We start from the raw sequence: 13,702 nt of genomic DNA, 5'->3' as shown, positions 1-13,702 counted from the left end.
TCAGTGCCCCTCAAGGATCGAATCCCTTATTGAAGTTGCCCTAGTCAGACCTTGTGGATATAGATTTGGATCGAATGAATGATCACATCCGGATGTAAGAATTTTTACCATTCAAGTAGGTCAAACAAATTCTCGCCACCCCTACTGTTTTGGGCAGCTGAGGTTTTATACGCCAGAAAACACTGTGTCTGTATCTCTGCAGGTATATCTGACAGTTCGCATAATGAAGGAGGGCTCTCAGTGGAGATACTCAAGGCAAAAGGTATGTCCTTCTCAACCCTTGAGTTTGAGGCCATGGATGCCTTAGACTTGGCCTCCAAAGTGTTTCCTGTCTCAACCAGGGGTCAGGAGTAGTGACATACATACTTCACAAAGTTCACAAGGTTGACAAGTTTGAAAGCTATGGATAAGTACAAGAGCCTTGTTCTGTCTTGGGGGTAAAGCAGTCACCTTCCTTGCCAGCCAAATAGCGAACGTGTGGGGTAACTGAGTTTATAAGAGGAGAAACAGTGTTTTCTCACTTCTCAATACGGATTAGCCCAGAGGTGGCATTGGAATTAAAAACCTTGTCTGTGCTGGGTGCCACATTTCTTCTGTCGTGTGCAGGTAGTGTGGATTTATGGAGCTTCACTGAGCTCTCTGATCTACCAAGCTGTTGTCTTCAAGAGGAAGGGTAGCCATTCCTGCAGGTGTGGAATCAATAAAGATCCTTGCGCCCGCTCTGAGACCCCATTTCGCACCACATGCAATCTCTTTACAGAAAGGTCCTGTACGTGCACAACCTTTTGGACTACCTCAGCCTTTCCTGTTAGGAAGGTTGTGGGGAGGGAAAGGGAGACATTGTGATGTGTGTTCCCCTTCCCTACTTCTGAGAGTAGGGGGTTGCTTGTCTTGCCACAGAAAAAGGGGGCCGAATCTTTGGTAGTGTGTCCTTCAAGACGGTTACTTGTTACCCTTTCTGGACAACTGGTCCTCCCCCCCACCTACTGTTCCAATAGAGTTCCCAATGGAGCACCCAACATCTACAAAAGCGCTGGCCTTGTAGGAAGAAGTGGAAGGAATGTTGGAGAAGTATGCTCTCTAGGTCGTTCGAGATGAATCTCCTGGTGGAGAAGGTGATGGGGGCTGGAGATCTGTCGTCGACCTCTCTCCTTAAAAAAGTTTTTAAACAAAACATTGTTCAGGATAGAAACTGTACAGTCTGTGCTATCCTCATGCTTTTGGTAGATCTGAAGGACGTGGTGGCCTATTGGAAGTGTCCTTGCCTGGCAATCACCAGGCGGGAGATCGAGTCCCTCTCAAACTCGATAGTTTCTTCTCATGTCTGCAACCTCACTATTCTTATGAGCTAAGGAAGGGATGTTTGGGAATGCCTATAGGTCTACCTGCTGAGCCATCAACAGCCATTGTCAGGCCCTCCTAGTCATAGCTTGGTGGAGAGGGGCCAATGTCACTGTCCCTTGCCTCTGCCATTCATGAGTGACCTTTAAACCTTTAAAGATGTATACTTTCAAGTGTCTGTTCATCAGACATCTCGAAAGTACCTCCGCTTCTCCCTCTGTGGTATGATGCACCAGTTCAAGACTGTTTCGAATTTTGTACGGCTCCCCAGGTGTTCACATTTGTGCTCATCTTGGTAGCTGCTTGTGCTTACTGATGATTGGTTGATCTTGACCTCCTCAAAGAGGTAGTTGCTTCAGGATTAAGATCATTTTGCCACAATCTGGCAATTGTGGTAAACTGGGAGAAGTTGAATCTCATGCCCAAGCAGAGATTGAAGCACCTGGGCATGGGCATATTGATAGACTTGTCAGTAGCGAGTCTTTACCACAAACGATCACATCAGCAGGCTCAGGGAAGTTGTGTGACCATTTCTGTCCAAGACAGAAGTTCCAGCTTGGCACAGGCAACATCTCAGTCACCAGTCCTTGTTGGAGAAGCTTTTAACGCACAGACAACTCCACCAGAGATCTTTTCAATAGTGTCTAAATGATCACTGCTCAGCCAGCAAGGATCCCCCATTCCTTCTTGTTCTGGTGAAGCAGGTTATTAGAGAAAAGATGGCTAGGTGGCTCAATGAGAATAACCTCATCTTAGGAGTACCACTTGACTTCTCTTCTCTAGACATTCTTCTGGTTTCGGACACATCAAAGGAGGGGTGGGGAGCACACCAGGACGACTTGGTTGCCTCTGGAGTGTGGACTAAAGAGGTTAGGCATCTGTACATCAACATTCTCAAGGTGCAGGCACCCTTCATAGGGTTACAAGGATTCCAAAAACATTTGAGGAGGCGCTTTGTAATCGTGATGAGCAACAGTACTACAATCATGGCTTACATCAAAAAACAGGGGAGCAGTGTCTCGTGCTCCATCTGAGAGTTAATGAAACGGCTGCAAATCTGGGCGGTATTTCATGCCATAGAGTTGTCAGCAAGGTTCATTCTGGGCAGGAAGAATGTATTAACAGACACAATCAATGACCAAGGACAAGTTGTAGGAGTAGAGTGGTCCGTACATCCTTGGGTGGCAGAAAGGCTTCTTGCCTTGTGGGGCTCTCTAGGGATTGACCTGTATGCCAGGCTGCTGAACTAGAAGCTTCCCGTGTTCTGTTTCCCTGTTCCAGATTCATGGGCTGTGTTCGAGGATGCCTTACAACATCCATAGGATTACGTGGACGTCTATGCCTTTCCACCATTTAGCCTGATCCGGGCAGTGTTGATTATGCCAGGACTCTGAATGACCCTGGTGGCTCCCAGATGGCCTCACATTGAGTGGTATCTCGATCTGCTTGCTCTTCTGTTCGAGGTCCATAGAGAATATCCCTTGTGGTTCCCTGCTCTTGGTTAGCTGCACCTACAGCGGTACACGCAGTCGGAGGAGTCACTAGCTCTTCACAGGTGGAGACTATCCAGCATCTCCATCTAGCGGAAGGCTTTTCACAAGGCACTTCACAGAATACATCTGGATATCTTCGGAGATCCTCTACAGCTGTCTATCAGGCTAAGTAGGCCATCTTCTGCAATAGGTGTCGTAGAAGGCATTTTTCTCCAGTCGAAGCAACTATATTATAGATAGTGGATTTTTAGTCTTCCTTTGCCGAGAGAAGCACCTCTCAGTCATATTAAAGGCTACAGTACTGCTCAGTTTCAACTATGGCCTTTCAACTGAAGAGAATAGATCTCTTCACTTCATGGGAGTTGTATAAGCCCATGAGGAGCTTTATGCAGTCTTGCCCAGCCCAGGATCTCAGGCCTCCAGAGTAGAATGTAACTCTTAGTCCTCAGGGCTCTTGCACGTTCCCCATTCAAACCCTTGAGAAGGGTGTCAGGTAGGGATTTAACTCTTCATGTTACCTTTAGCATCGACAAAGAGAGCACGTGAGTTTCACTGTCTCTTTTACAGTATATAGTCATCTATGTGCATGGATGGAAGGAGATCTTCAGTTTTCTGCCAGACTTCATGGCCAAGACCCCAGATTCAAATCCTTCTCCATCCTTGCCCTCTTGGAGGCTTTGGATGATGATTGAGAGGAGATGTTCTCGTGTCCCGTGAATGCTCTACTGTGCTATCTGAAGAGGACCGAACACCTTAGGTCTGAGTATCAGAGATTTTTTTTTTCCACTGGCAGACCAAAGAAAGCGGTGTCAAGTAACATGATCTATTTCTCGCTTTGTGAGATGATCTGGAGAGCTTAAACCTCTCCTGATAAGAGAGTTGAGGTGCCAACCAGGACCAGAGTTCATGAAGTTGGGGGTATTGGCCCCACACTCACTTTTAAGAAGAACCTGTCAGTAGGCTAGGTATTGAAGGTGGGTGTCAAACAAACAACCTCCACAGCCTTTTACTAGCAAGAGTATATCCTTATTTTCCTTGGCACTTATTTGCTTGGACCTTTGGTGGGTGTTCAAGCTATTGTGTAACCAGCCCAGATCTCACACAAGTGGTCAAAGCATTACATACTGGTAAGTTACACTTCAAAGCACCATTCTTTATTTGAAAAAAAGTGTATCTCCCCATCTTCTGTATGAGCAGAGGATTGCTAATCCTATACCAATACATTAATCATGTATTTAGTATTTGGTTCTAGCTGATGTCCCCTTTAGGGAAAGGTTCCTCTTGTTTGATCTAGTACAATTGTTTTTTGTAATACTGTACTAGGTATGCACTTAATTATAAGTATATCATAAGGCTTAATACTACAGTACACAAAAACATGAATTTTTTCTTGTGAAATTATTGTTGTTTTTGCCATTGTGTTTAAAGGATAATGATGGTGAACTGGAAAAAACATTACCTTTGCAGAATTTTATCTTGTGGAATCAGTATTGGCTTCCACAGTTGCCATCTGCCCTCCAACCTAAGTTCATGACAGTTGTGGCAATAATAGTAAAGCTTTTCACTTCATATTTCATAGTTTTAATCCTTGGTGTCCTGTTTGAAAATAGTCCACAGGATTGCAATTGAGAAAAATTTCAGGACCATAACACATACTTCTGATAGGCAAGAAGTCAATTATTGTTACCTTTTTATTACTGTATGTACAGTAAATAATATCAAAGCATATCTTTACTGTATCATGACATAAGCAAATAATGTGAAGAGTGCTGACTAAAGTGTCTTTTCTTTTTTAAGTAAGTATTAAGTTATCATAGAATTCGGTGTCATTTGAATAGGGTTTTGATTCATTGGGGTCGTATGAAAACTTTACTTTACTAAATGCTCTTGAAAGACTATTTTGTTGTTGCACAGTTAACTTTTAAATAACCCTTCTTTTTTTTTAAAGTGATTGCTAAAGCTTTCCATGTTCAGCATAAAATGTTTACCTTATAATAACTGTATTTGGTAATTTTATAGTGTAGACAAATATATTAATTTGCTTTTATTTTTCAGGGAAAAACCAAAGGATGAAGAATGGTTGAAATTGAATGAAATGAAAATCCCTCTGCTACTCAACTTTTCTCGGTGCCAAATTTTACAGGGAGAATATTACTCTGCAATAGAACACTGTACATCAGTATTAGAACAAGATCCAGGTTAGTGTAAAATTATAATTGCTCAATAATCTTTCATATTTGATTAGTAAAGATGCCAGGAATTTTTTAACTACTGTATTCCTTTTTACACAAGATTATACACTGGGAACTGGGACTCCCGTAAGGTGGTGGTACCTTACTTGTGCCTCATATATCATACTGTAAGCATTGCTAAATTTTTTTGTTTTTTTTTCTTTCCCATCGGACATTCAGTCCCCATTTACACCTGCTTTGTATTTTTTATTTGCACCCATTTCAGTTTCCATTCTTTTATTTATACTTTCCCAAACTAATATTAAGTAGGATCCTTTTTGTTGATATATTAGAGTACTGTAGTCCCAGATACTTTGAATAAAACACAGTACTGTGATTAGGGTGAGGTAGGACAACCAAGCCTCTTCACCTCATTGAACTGGTGTGTGCATGACAAATCCAAGTGAGGTAGTGCTATTGTTATATCCTACAGTTATCACTTGATTAATCTCACTGGACTTTGTGGTATTTGTTTGATGTGTATTTCTTAGTAATTTTTTTGTGATGACATAGCATCTAGGTTATTCTCAACTGTTACTTGCATATGCATGTTGAAAATACTAGGAGTAAATTTACTTATATAGGATAAATTTAATTTTAAAATAAAATGCAAGCGTAACTTGCAAACTATACAGGAAAATTACTTTAGGTCTTGGAAAATCTTTCCTCCTTTTCGTAGACTCCATGGAAAGTGAGACCACTAAACTAGATCTAACTTAAAAAAGGAGGCTACGAAGTGTCAATTAACTTTGAAGATCAATTTGGTTACAGCCAGATTAAAGTATCCAGAATACGGTCTTATGAAAGAAGAGGTAAGACTTAGAATTAATTCCATTAGTACTTTGTAGTGGATGGTTTAGTTTGGAAAAATCTAAATATAGTCAGTCTTATAACAAATCTTATATAGCATGCAACTAAGACCTAATTGTAAAAATGTTCAGGTATTGGTATGAAGATCACTGACATAGAATTAGATGGACTAAATTTTTGTCAGATTTTAAGATAACAGTTAATTGTTGAAGACCAGACAGGGGGTCAATATTCAAAATACTGTATAGTAGAAAAAAAGAAAAAACTTTAAGAAGTATTTCTTCAATACAGAAATTTTCTGTACAATTGAAAAAGAGGTAGACTAGATATGCTTCTTAAAAAGGGAATTTGCAATCAGGAATCACATCTAAAATTGTAAATGAGCTCTGTGTAATTATAAATCACATATAATTTGAAGAGCGCATAATTTTTTATATTCCTCGGGTAGGGATGCCGTACTGCTTTGTTCAGCTAAGACATCTGACATAGAAGAGCAGAGCTGTTCGTTCCTGGAATCTGCTGTCTCTGTACCATCACAGTTCTGTTCTCGTGTACCTGTGGCAGCTCCTGATCAGCATGCTGACTTCAACCTTATCCCCACTAAGATGAGGTCCCTTCCAAGAGGCCATAGGAACAAGAGCAGTGGCATACTGAGTTTCTTCGGGATTCCAATCTGGTGATCCTATGGGGTAAACCCAGAAACTAGCTTCGGCTATGTTTCACAGGTAGTACTCGATGCAGACCTTCAACATGAACAATGGTTGTTGATGGGAGCAGAGAGCGCTGCCCAAAGGTCCGCCTCTAGGAGTTGGACAACTTTCCTTTCTGAGGGAGAGTTAACCTCCCCAGTTGTTGGGCTGCTCTCCATTCTGAGGGAGAACTTCCCTTCATCAGCTTCTGCAAGCGAGGAGAAATCCTGACAGCTACGTCTTATTGCAGCAGTTGAAGTATCGTTGCCAACGACTACGCTGTACCTCATGCTGAGCCGACTCTTCCGTCCGGGTTGGAGCAGAGTCCAAGGCGAGTCTCTCTTGCATGTGGTCACCTCTCTCGCTCGCAAGTGAGAACCTCCATAGAGACTCAGTTCCCGAGACCTTTGAGTAACCAATGTTTTTTTTCTCCTCTGACTTAGTCAGAACATGTTCCCTCTCCGGAGGAACCAGGCTGACGTCCCTCTCCAGGCGTTCGTCAGACTTCGGAGTTCATTACTCTTCGCCTCCCTAGACATTCTTCCCCCCTGCAGTAAGGAGACGTCTCTTCAACCCTATCAAAGAGCATTGTGCTGCTCCTTCGGGTTCTTGTCACTTAGTCAGCTGTTTGTCACTTGTTCTTCAGGCGATTGTCACTCAGCGCCTCATGGCCTTTACCGCTCGCGAGATCACTAGCGTTTTATCTCGCTATTGTCAGGCTCATGCTCGTCACTCGCCAGCTGTCCGCCACTCGCCTTCGTGCGATCATCCTACTCCTCTGTGGGGTCAAGAGTGCGTCATGTGTTCGTCACTTGTCACCGTGACTCACCCATCGCCTCACCCCTCGCCAAAATTGTCCTTCTTCTAGAGAGCGTCACTAGTAATCTCATGACTTGCCTCGTTCGCTCGCCATCGCGAGATCATCATTGACTTTTTATTCCACAGCCTAAGTGTTTCTCGAAAATCGTCAGCTTATTTTGACTCTCCTTTCACTTGCTATTCGACAGCCTTGTGGCGTTTGCCAGTCACTCGTCACTCTCCGACAGCTCGTCACTCGCCATCTGTTCGTGGTTCGTCAGCTGCTTGTCATTCTCCAGTCTCTAATCATTCTCTGACAGCACGTCATTCGCCAGCTGTGTGCAGTTTGTCAGCTGCTCGTTGTTCGCCAGCGGCCCCCTCATTCACCAGCGGCTCGACATTCGCCAGCTGCTCAGCGTTTGCCAGCTACCTGTCTTTCGCCAGCTCCTTAGCGTTCGCCATCATCTCGTCGCCTGTCAGCTCGCCATCGCCCATCAGCGCGCGACCGCTCTTCAGCGCGCGACCGCTCTCCAGCTATCTTCCAGGCTCCTGGGTTCCAACAACCACTGACAACATCCCACTAGCGGGTAGAATCACCAATAGTCACGAGAATCTCAAAGGCCCTATCCTTTGGACTGGGTTTCTCCTACTTCATTCTTTGGAGATCTTTCTTGATAATGATCACAGATCTCTTCTACCTGTAATCCTCACCTCAAGCTTGCGCTTTGCTCTTTACTAGGAGACCCTCCTGCTCTCTTCATCTTTCGCAAAGAGCTCTACTGCTATGGCATCCTCGATTGCTTTACTAAGCGATTCTTCTCTTCTAGATGACGGAACTTCAACAGTGGACGAGGGAACCTTCGTTTTCTGCAAGTGGCACTACTCCGGTAGTACTTACCAGGACACGCAGTTGAGGGAGTTTAGTACACACTCCCCTTTTGGAACCTAATCCAGCTTTCACCTTCGATGAGAGCGGTAAAGCACAAGTGTCAACCTTAGTGCTTAATACCGTTCTTGCGACTGAAAAGTTGTTTCACACAAGTACAGTGCTATCGGTTTTTTGATGCATCCATCAGCTCGCCAGTTCTCGTCAGCACCCTGAAACGGTTTTCAATGGACCAAGATCACTGCTATTACCACTTTTACTACTACTAGTGGGCTGACGAGCTGCGTGTCTAAGGGACTAGGCCGCTTCTTCTACTCCCTGTCTCTTCCTTTTGGTACATGGTTACCTTACAAGTCGACATCTTCATTGAATGAACAAGGTTCCTTAGTTGCGCGTGCGCCTTCTCCTATACGCCGCCACCTGGCAGGTAGAATACAATTCCACATAACGGTTGCCGCAATAGAGGTCTTCCGACCACTCACCTCTGCCTCCACTCTGATGACTTTGAATGAATCTTGTGAATAAAATCCCTTGGGGTTATTTGCTTCCCCTCTCTCCACAAGTCCAAGAACTTGTTGAATCTCTTTCACAGTTCTTGGGCCAATTCCATGGATCCTCTCCTCTGCCCTTCATACTTGCTTCAGGAGTCATAACCCCCTTGGGGTTATTCCCCCCTTTTTTCCTTCCCTCTGTTCCAGTGGACTGAATTCAGTGGGATTCTCTTCAGAAGCATATTCGACTAACCCTTAGCTTGAATGCCTATACCATGTTAGAAACACCACTTCTCGTTCAATCAGCGAAGACAAGCCACGTGGGATCTGGTCATTACTTGGGAACACCACCATGATTAATGATGTAATGATGTAGAAATGCTACTTCTCCAGTTGTAGCTGCTTTAGGGGAGATGTGAACTTCCTTGTCCCTTGCATCACCAAGAAAATGACTCTTGGTCGTGGCTGGGAAAGGGACATCGTGGACATCATCGATATTCTTATCCAAGAGGTAACTCCCTTTTTCTCGTCCTCGAGGAGGTTGCCTTGTGGCGGGTCCCCTCCTACGTGTTTGGAGTATGCATCTCTTTCCAACAAGGACAGATAATTTGTAACTTAGTTATAAGAAAATATATTTTGTCTCTTTCTCCCACCTGTGAAGTGTGAGGGCAATTCTCTCCTTACCTACACGTTCCGAACATCGACTCCTATAGATAATCTCCAGTTCTGTCCCCTCCTATTGGAACAGGTTAGTTTTTCAAACTGTTTGGCAAGGAGAAGGCATACCGTCAAACAAGCCGTTAGTCCACAGGACTTCCTGAGTACGTTCGACCACTAGGACTCTTACTCTCGGTCTCCAGGTTCTGGTCAGAGTCCGAATAATACTGTCTGTTAAATCTCCATAAGATGATGGGAACCTTCCTACGGACAAGGGGTACCCCTTCTTTGAGGAGAACTCAGATTTGAGCTCCAGTTTCTTTCTCGGACAACACCGAAGAGAGGGATTCAACCACTCCTCTGCCAAGGGAGTTGTGTCTCCACCAGCCACTGTGCAGCAATCTTCCTGCATGCTGGAAGGATTGTCAACAGCGGAAGCAAACGGTGATTGCCTTTCCCATAGACGAGTAATCTTCCTTTTCGGGGTTGGTCTTCCATCAAGGGAATCCCTCCGGTGGGAATTGGGTTCGCCCATTCCCCACCATTGCTTTTCAGAGCAGGCCTTGTCATCAGCAGTCTTGTACTGTTAAAAGATCCATCTCACCTACTGACGTAGATCCTGGGAAAATCTCAAGGAATAGGATTCATCCATCCCCCACCCTTGATCTTCAGGAACAGGCCATCAGACTCGTCTCGCCAGCAAGATTTGTGTTGCTCAGCAGACTCGTCATCCCAAGTTGACTCATCTGTAACTCCCGACGGAGATCCAGAGAGGACTCCCTCGGCGATTCAAACAGTCACATGTGAACATCTTTCACAAAGTAATATCTTTTCTGCAACTTCACATGTGGAGAATATCCAGCTCCTCCTCTCTCAGAGAGTCTTTTCCGCAACAGGTTGCAAAGAGGATGCCTTGATACTTGTGTATATTTTTATAGTGGACTGTAAATTTGTATCATGGAAGGGGTATCCCTCCCCTTGATGCCACTATGCCAGCATTAGGGGAGTTCCTCAATTACCTTTGGGATGAAAGCTTCTCTCGGTCTCAGCAATGAAAGGCCTTCGCTAGTTCTAGAGCCTCGCCTTCAGACCAAAAGGAATTAACCTTTCCTCCAAGTCAGCATCGCCCCTCCTCATACGGAGTTTTGAACCTCCAGACCCTTAGTCAGAAAGGAGACCTCGATCCAGGACTCCAACCAGCAGATGTTCACCTGACCTCGATGGCAGGTCTCCCGCTTGTATTGGCTCCGGCCAAGAGATCGGCAAACCCCATGAGATGCCCTTAACGTTTCATTCACAGCAATATACCAGGTAATACTCGACCTCGTTTCTGACCGCTCAGACCCCAGAATCTGAACCCTTCTATCTGGGAGTCTTTCGCAGCATGACCAATGATCCAGATCAACAGTTACTATGCCATAGAGAAACTGAAGAGCCTCCCTCAAGGAAACTACAAGAGCTCGCCCCCGAGTGTCAGCACCCTTCGTCAGCTGGGAGAAAGTCAAGAGAGGGATCACCAAGAACACGTTCTCAACTCGGATTTGCAAGATCTTGGGCCAAGTATCGAATCCTTATCTTTCTCCTCATAGAAGAGACTGAGAGCTCAACATTAGCGACAGAAATACACCCTAGTCTTTTTTAAGACTACTCTGTGATGCAGGCCTTATCACCTGGCATGTGGAAGCGTCAGATGACCACCACCCACTTCCTGCAAGAAGTGACCCAGAGGAAAAAGGAGATGTTCTTCATGGATCTTGTGGTAGCTACACAATAAATGGTTTAAATACCTTAGGCTCCTTGATGGACGAATAGCAGATGAGGGAAGGTAGAGTTTAACCATGATTAAATCTGGGATGAATGACAGAATGACTGGCTCTTTGTTTTTTACATCTTCCACCGTGTGGAATAACAACACCTATAGTACTCTACGAAGCTGACCTCCGCTGTCTGCAGGTAGAACCATTTCCCTTGTGTAACCTGGTATAGATAGATATACTCGTTAGGTCCTCTTACCCCCTAGCAATTTGGGATTGGGTAACATCCATGGTACCTTTGGAAGAGTCCGATAACTCGAAGAACTCTTACCTTGACCAGTCACAATGCTACTATCACAAGGTTAAGTCATCCCCTTTAAATAACCGTTGGTTTGTATTTAGTTACGGAACAAATGACATATTTGGAAGTAATTTGTATTTTTCTTAACAATACAAACTTGTAGCTATTTATACAAGTTAACCCGCCAATATCTGTCCCCTTTAAAGTCCTACCTCCAAGCAAAGTGGGTTCAAAGCCCAGATGTGTGAGTGATTGGGGTAGCAACTACCCCCCATTCTCCGCTCACTAGCAGGTGGATGGTTAACCCTTGCTAAAAGTTTAATGGTTTTTCTTTCAGCTTCACCAAAAGTAATGTCCCTTATAAATAGCTACAGGTTTGTATCGTTAGGAAAAATACAAATTACTTCCAAATTTGTCATTTTGTACTATGAAAAGTCACTTTACAGAGGGATTAAAGAAAAATAGGATGATGCGCATGAGCAGTAGGTTAAAATTAAGTGAAATTTGCCTCTGACAATTTTTTGCACAGCACAAAAGTCTTTAAAGGGCTAAGCTGAGGGTAAGGAAAGAGAGCGAAGTTTGGAGACGTGTAGCCTATTTGCATGGTCCGTTATCTTTGATCAATAATGAAGTCCCACGTGTACTACAAAAAGAAAGGCAGTGGTGAAAAAAGGAAAATTGAATAAGGATACCTAAATAAAAATGAGAAGAGTTAATGAAACTTAAATGTACTATTGAAAAAAAAATAAAACATGCTGTGAATTTCAGATGTAATTCAAGCAAAGTATGTCTGTACAGCTTTGACTCAATTTCTGCTTCTTTTCTTTTTCTTTGCTGAATGACCTCTCTGGCCCTATTGTTGAACAATATGGTCCAAATGATATGAAGAAATAGAATTAGAAAATAAATACTTTAGTCGCAAAGTTATCTGCTGATAGTAATGATTCATGTTCTACTTATGGCTTTGACCTAACAGTATACTGTATACAGTGAAGTATCACATATTTGAAAATGTGTATGTGTAATATCTGAAGGAATATTTTTCATTTTTCAACAGATAACATAAAAGCTTTGTATTGACGGGGACGAGCATATGTGAAAGTGTTTAGCCCCGATGAAGCTCGAACTGACCTGGAGAAAGCTTCCCAGCTTGATTCGACGATAGCTCCTGGATGTAAAAAGCTTCTAAATGAATTAGCAACCCTAGAAATGGAAAAGACTGAGCATGATAAAACTATCTATAAGAAAATTTTTACATAGGCATTCAAGATTCTATTTACACAATGTGTAAAGTAAATCAGATTTATAAAAATATTTGTATATTTTATTATTTAATAGAAATTGTATAGTGTTCTTTATGCATAATGTACAATGTAGCTTTAGTTGCATCCACAAAGTTATCTTTTTCTGGTAATTATAGAGGGATGATTAACCTTTTAACAAGTTAAAGCTGTATTAAGCATATGTACAGAAATTTCAAAGTATATATATATATATATATATATATATATATATATATATATATATATATATATATATATATATATATATATATATATATATATATATATATATATATATATATATATATATATATATATATATATACATACATACATACATACATAGACCGGTATCTATTATATACAGTACTAATATTAATTATTTATGATGGTATTTTGGTCTCTCTGGTATTCAGCACTGCAATCTCATCATAAATTGTTGAACAAAAACTTGAGATCTATTAGATTTTTAATCACTGATCTGAATATCAATCTCTTGGGCTATTGTTTGAATAGCTCTTTGGGCATGCTGTGTAAGGTTTTTTTTGTAAAACTAATCATCCTTTGAATTTACATTATCCCCGGCTATAGTGTGCCATCCACCACACAGTATCAAGTATGCAGTTAATTCTAATGGTCTTGCCTTTTCTTTCATAAGGCTCAGTACTATAGATGATTCTAAAAGTTTTATTCCAGATGTGAAAATTTTGTGGAATAGTCTTTCTAATCAATTTTGAATTGGGTGCGACTTCAAAAGTTCAAAATGGGTGCAAACTTTTTTTGTGGAGCAGGTTGACATAAGTCTCATTTCAAAGTTTATCTGCTATTTTTTCAATGTAACATTAATATTTATCTTACAGTAGCTAGTTTTATATTTCATTATTCCTCCTTTATAGTTTAATCTTTATTTTTTTCATGTAGCTAGAGCTGTATTTTGGTTTATAACAGTAATAATAATGATAATTATT

The 13,702-nt window shown here is 42.2% G+C and overlaps 1 pseudogene; it reads left to right on the top strand.

Annotated features, from left to right (window-relative positions):
- LOC137630528 (AH receptor-interacting protein-like) overlaps positions 1–12,923 on the top strand; it is a 305,169-nt pseudogene extending 292,246 nt beyond the window's left edge.
- The last annotated feature ends 779 nt before the right edge of the window (positions 12,924–13,702 follow it).

This window comes from Palaemon carinicauda, chromosome 38 (assembly GCF_036898095.1).
Source record: "Palaemon carinicauda isolate YSFRI2023 chromosome 38, ASM3689809v2, whole genome shotgun sequence".
NCBI lineage: Eukaryota > Metazoa > Arthropoda > Malacostraca > Decapoda > Palaemonidae > Palaemon > Palaemon carinicauda.
The sequence above is the reverse complement of the archived record's forward strand: the minus strand, read 5'-3'. Positions and strand labels throughout refer to the sequence as shown.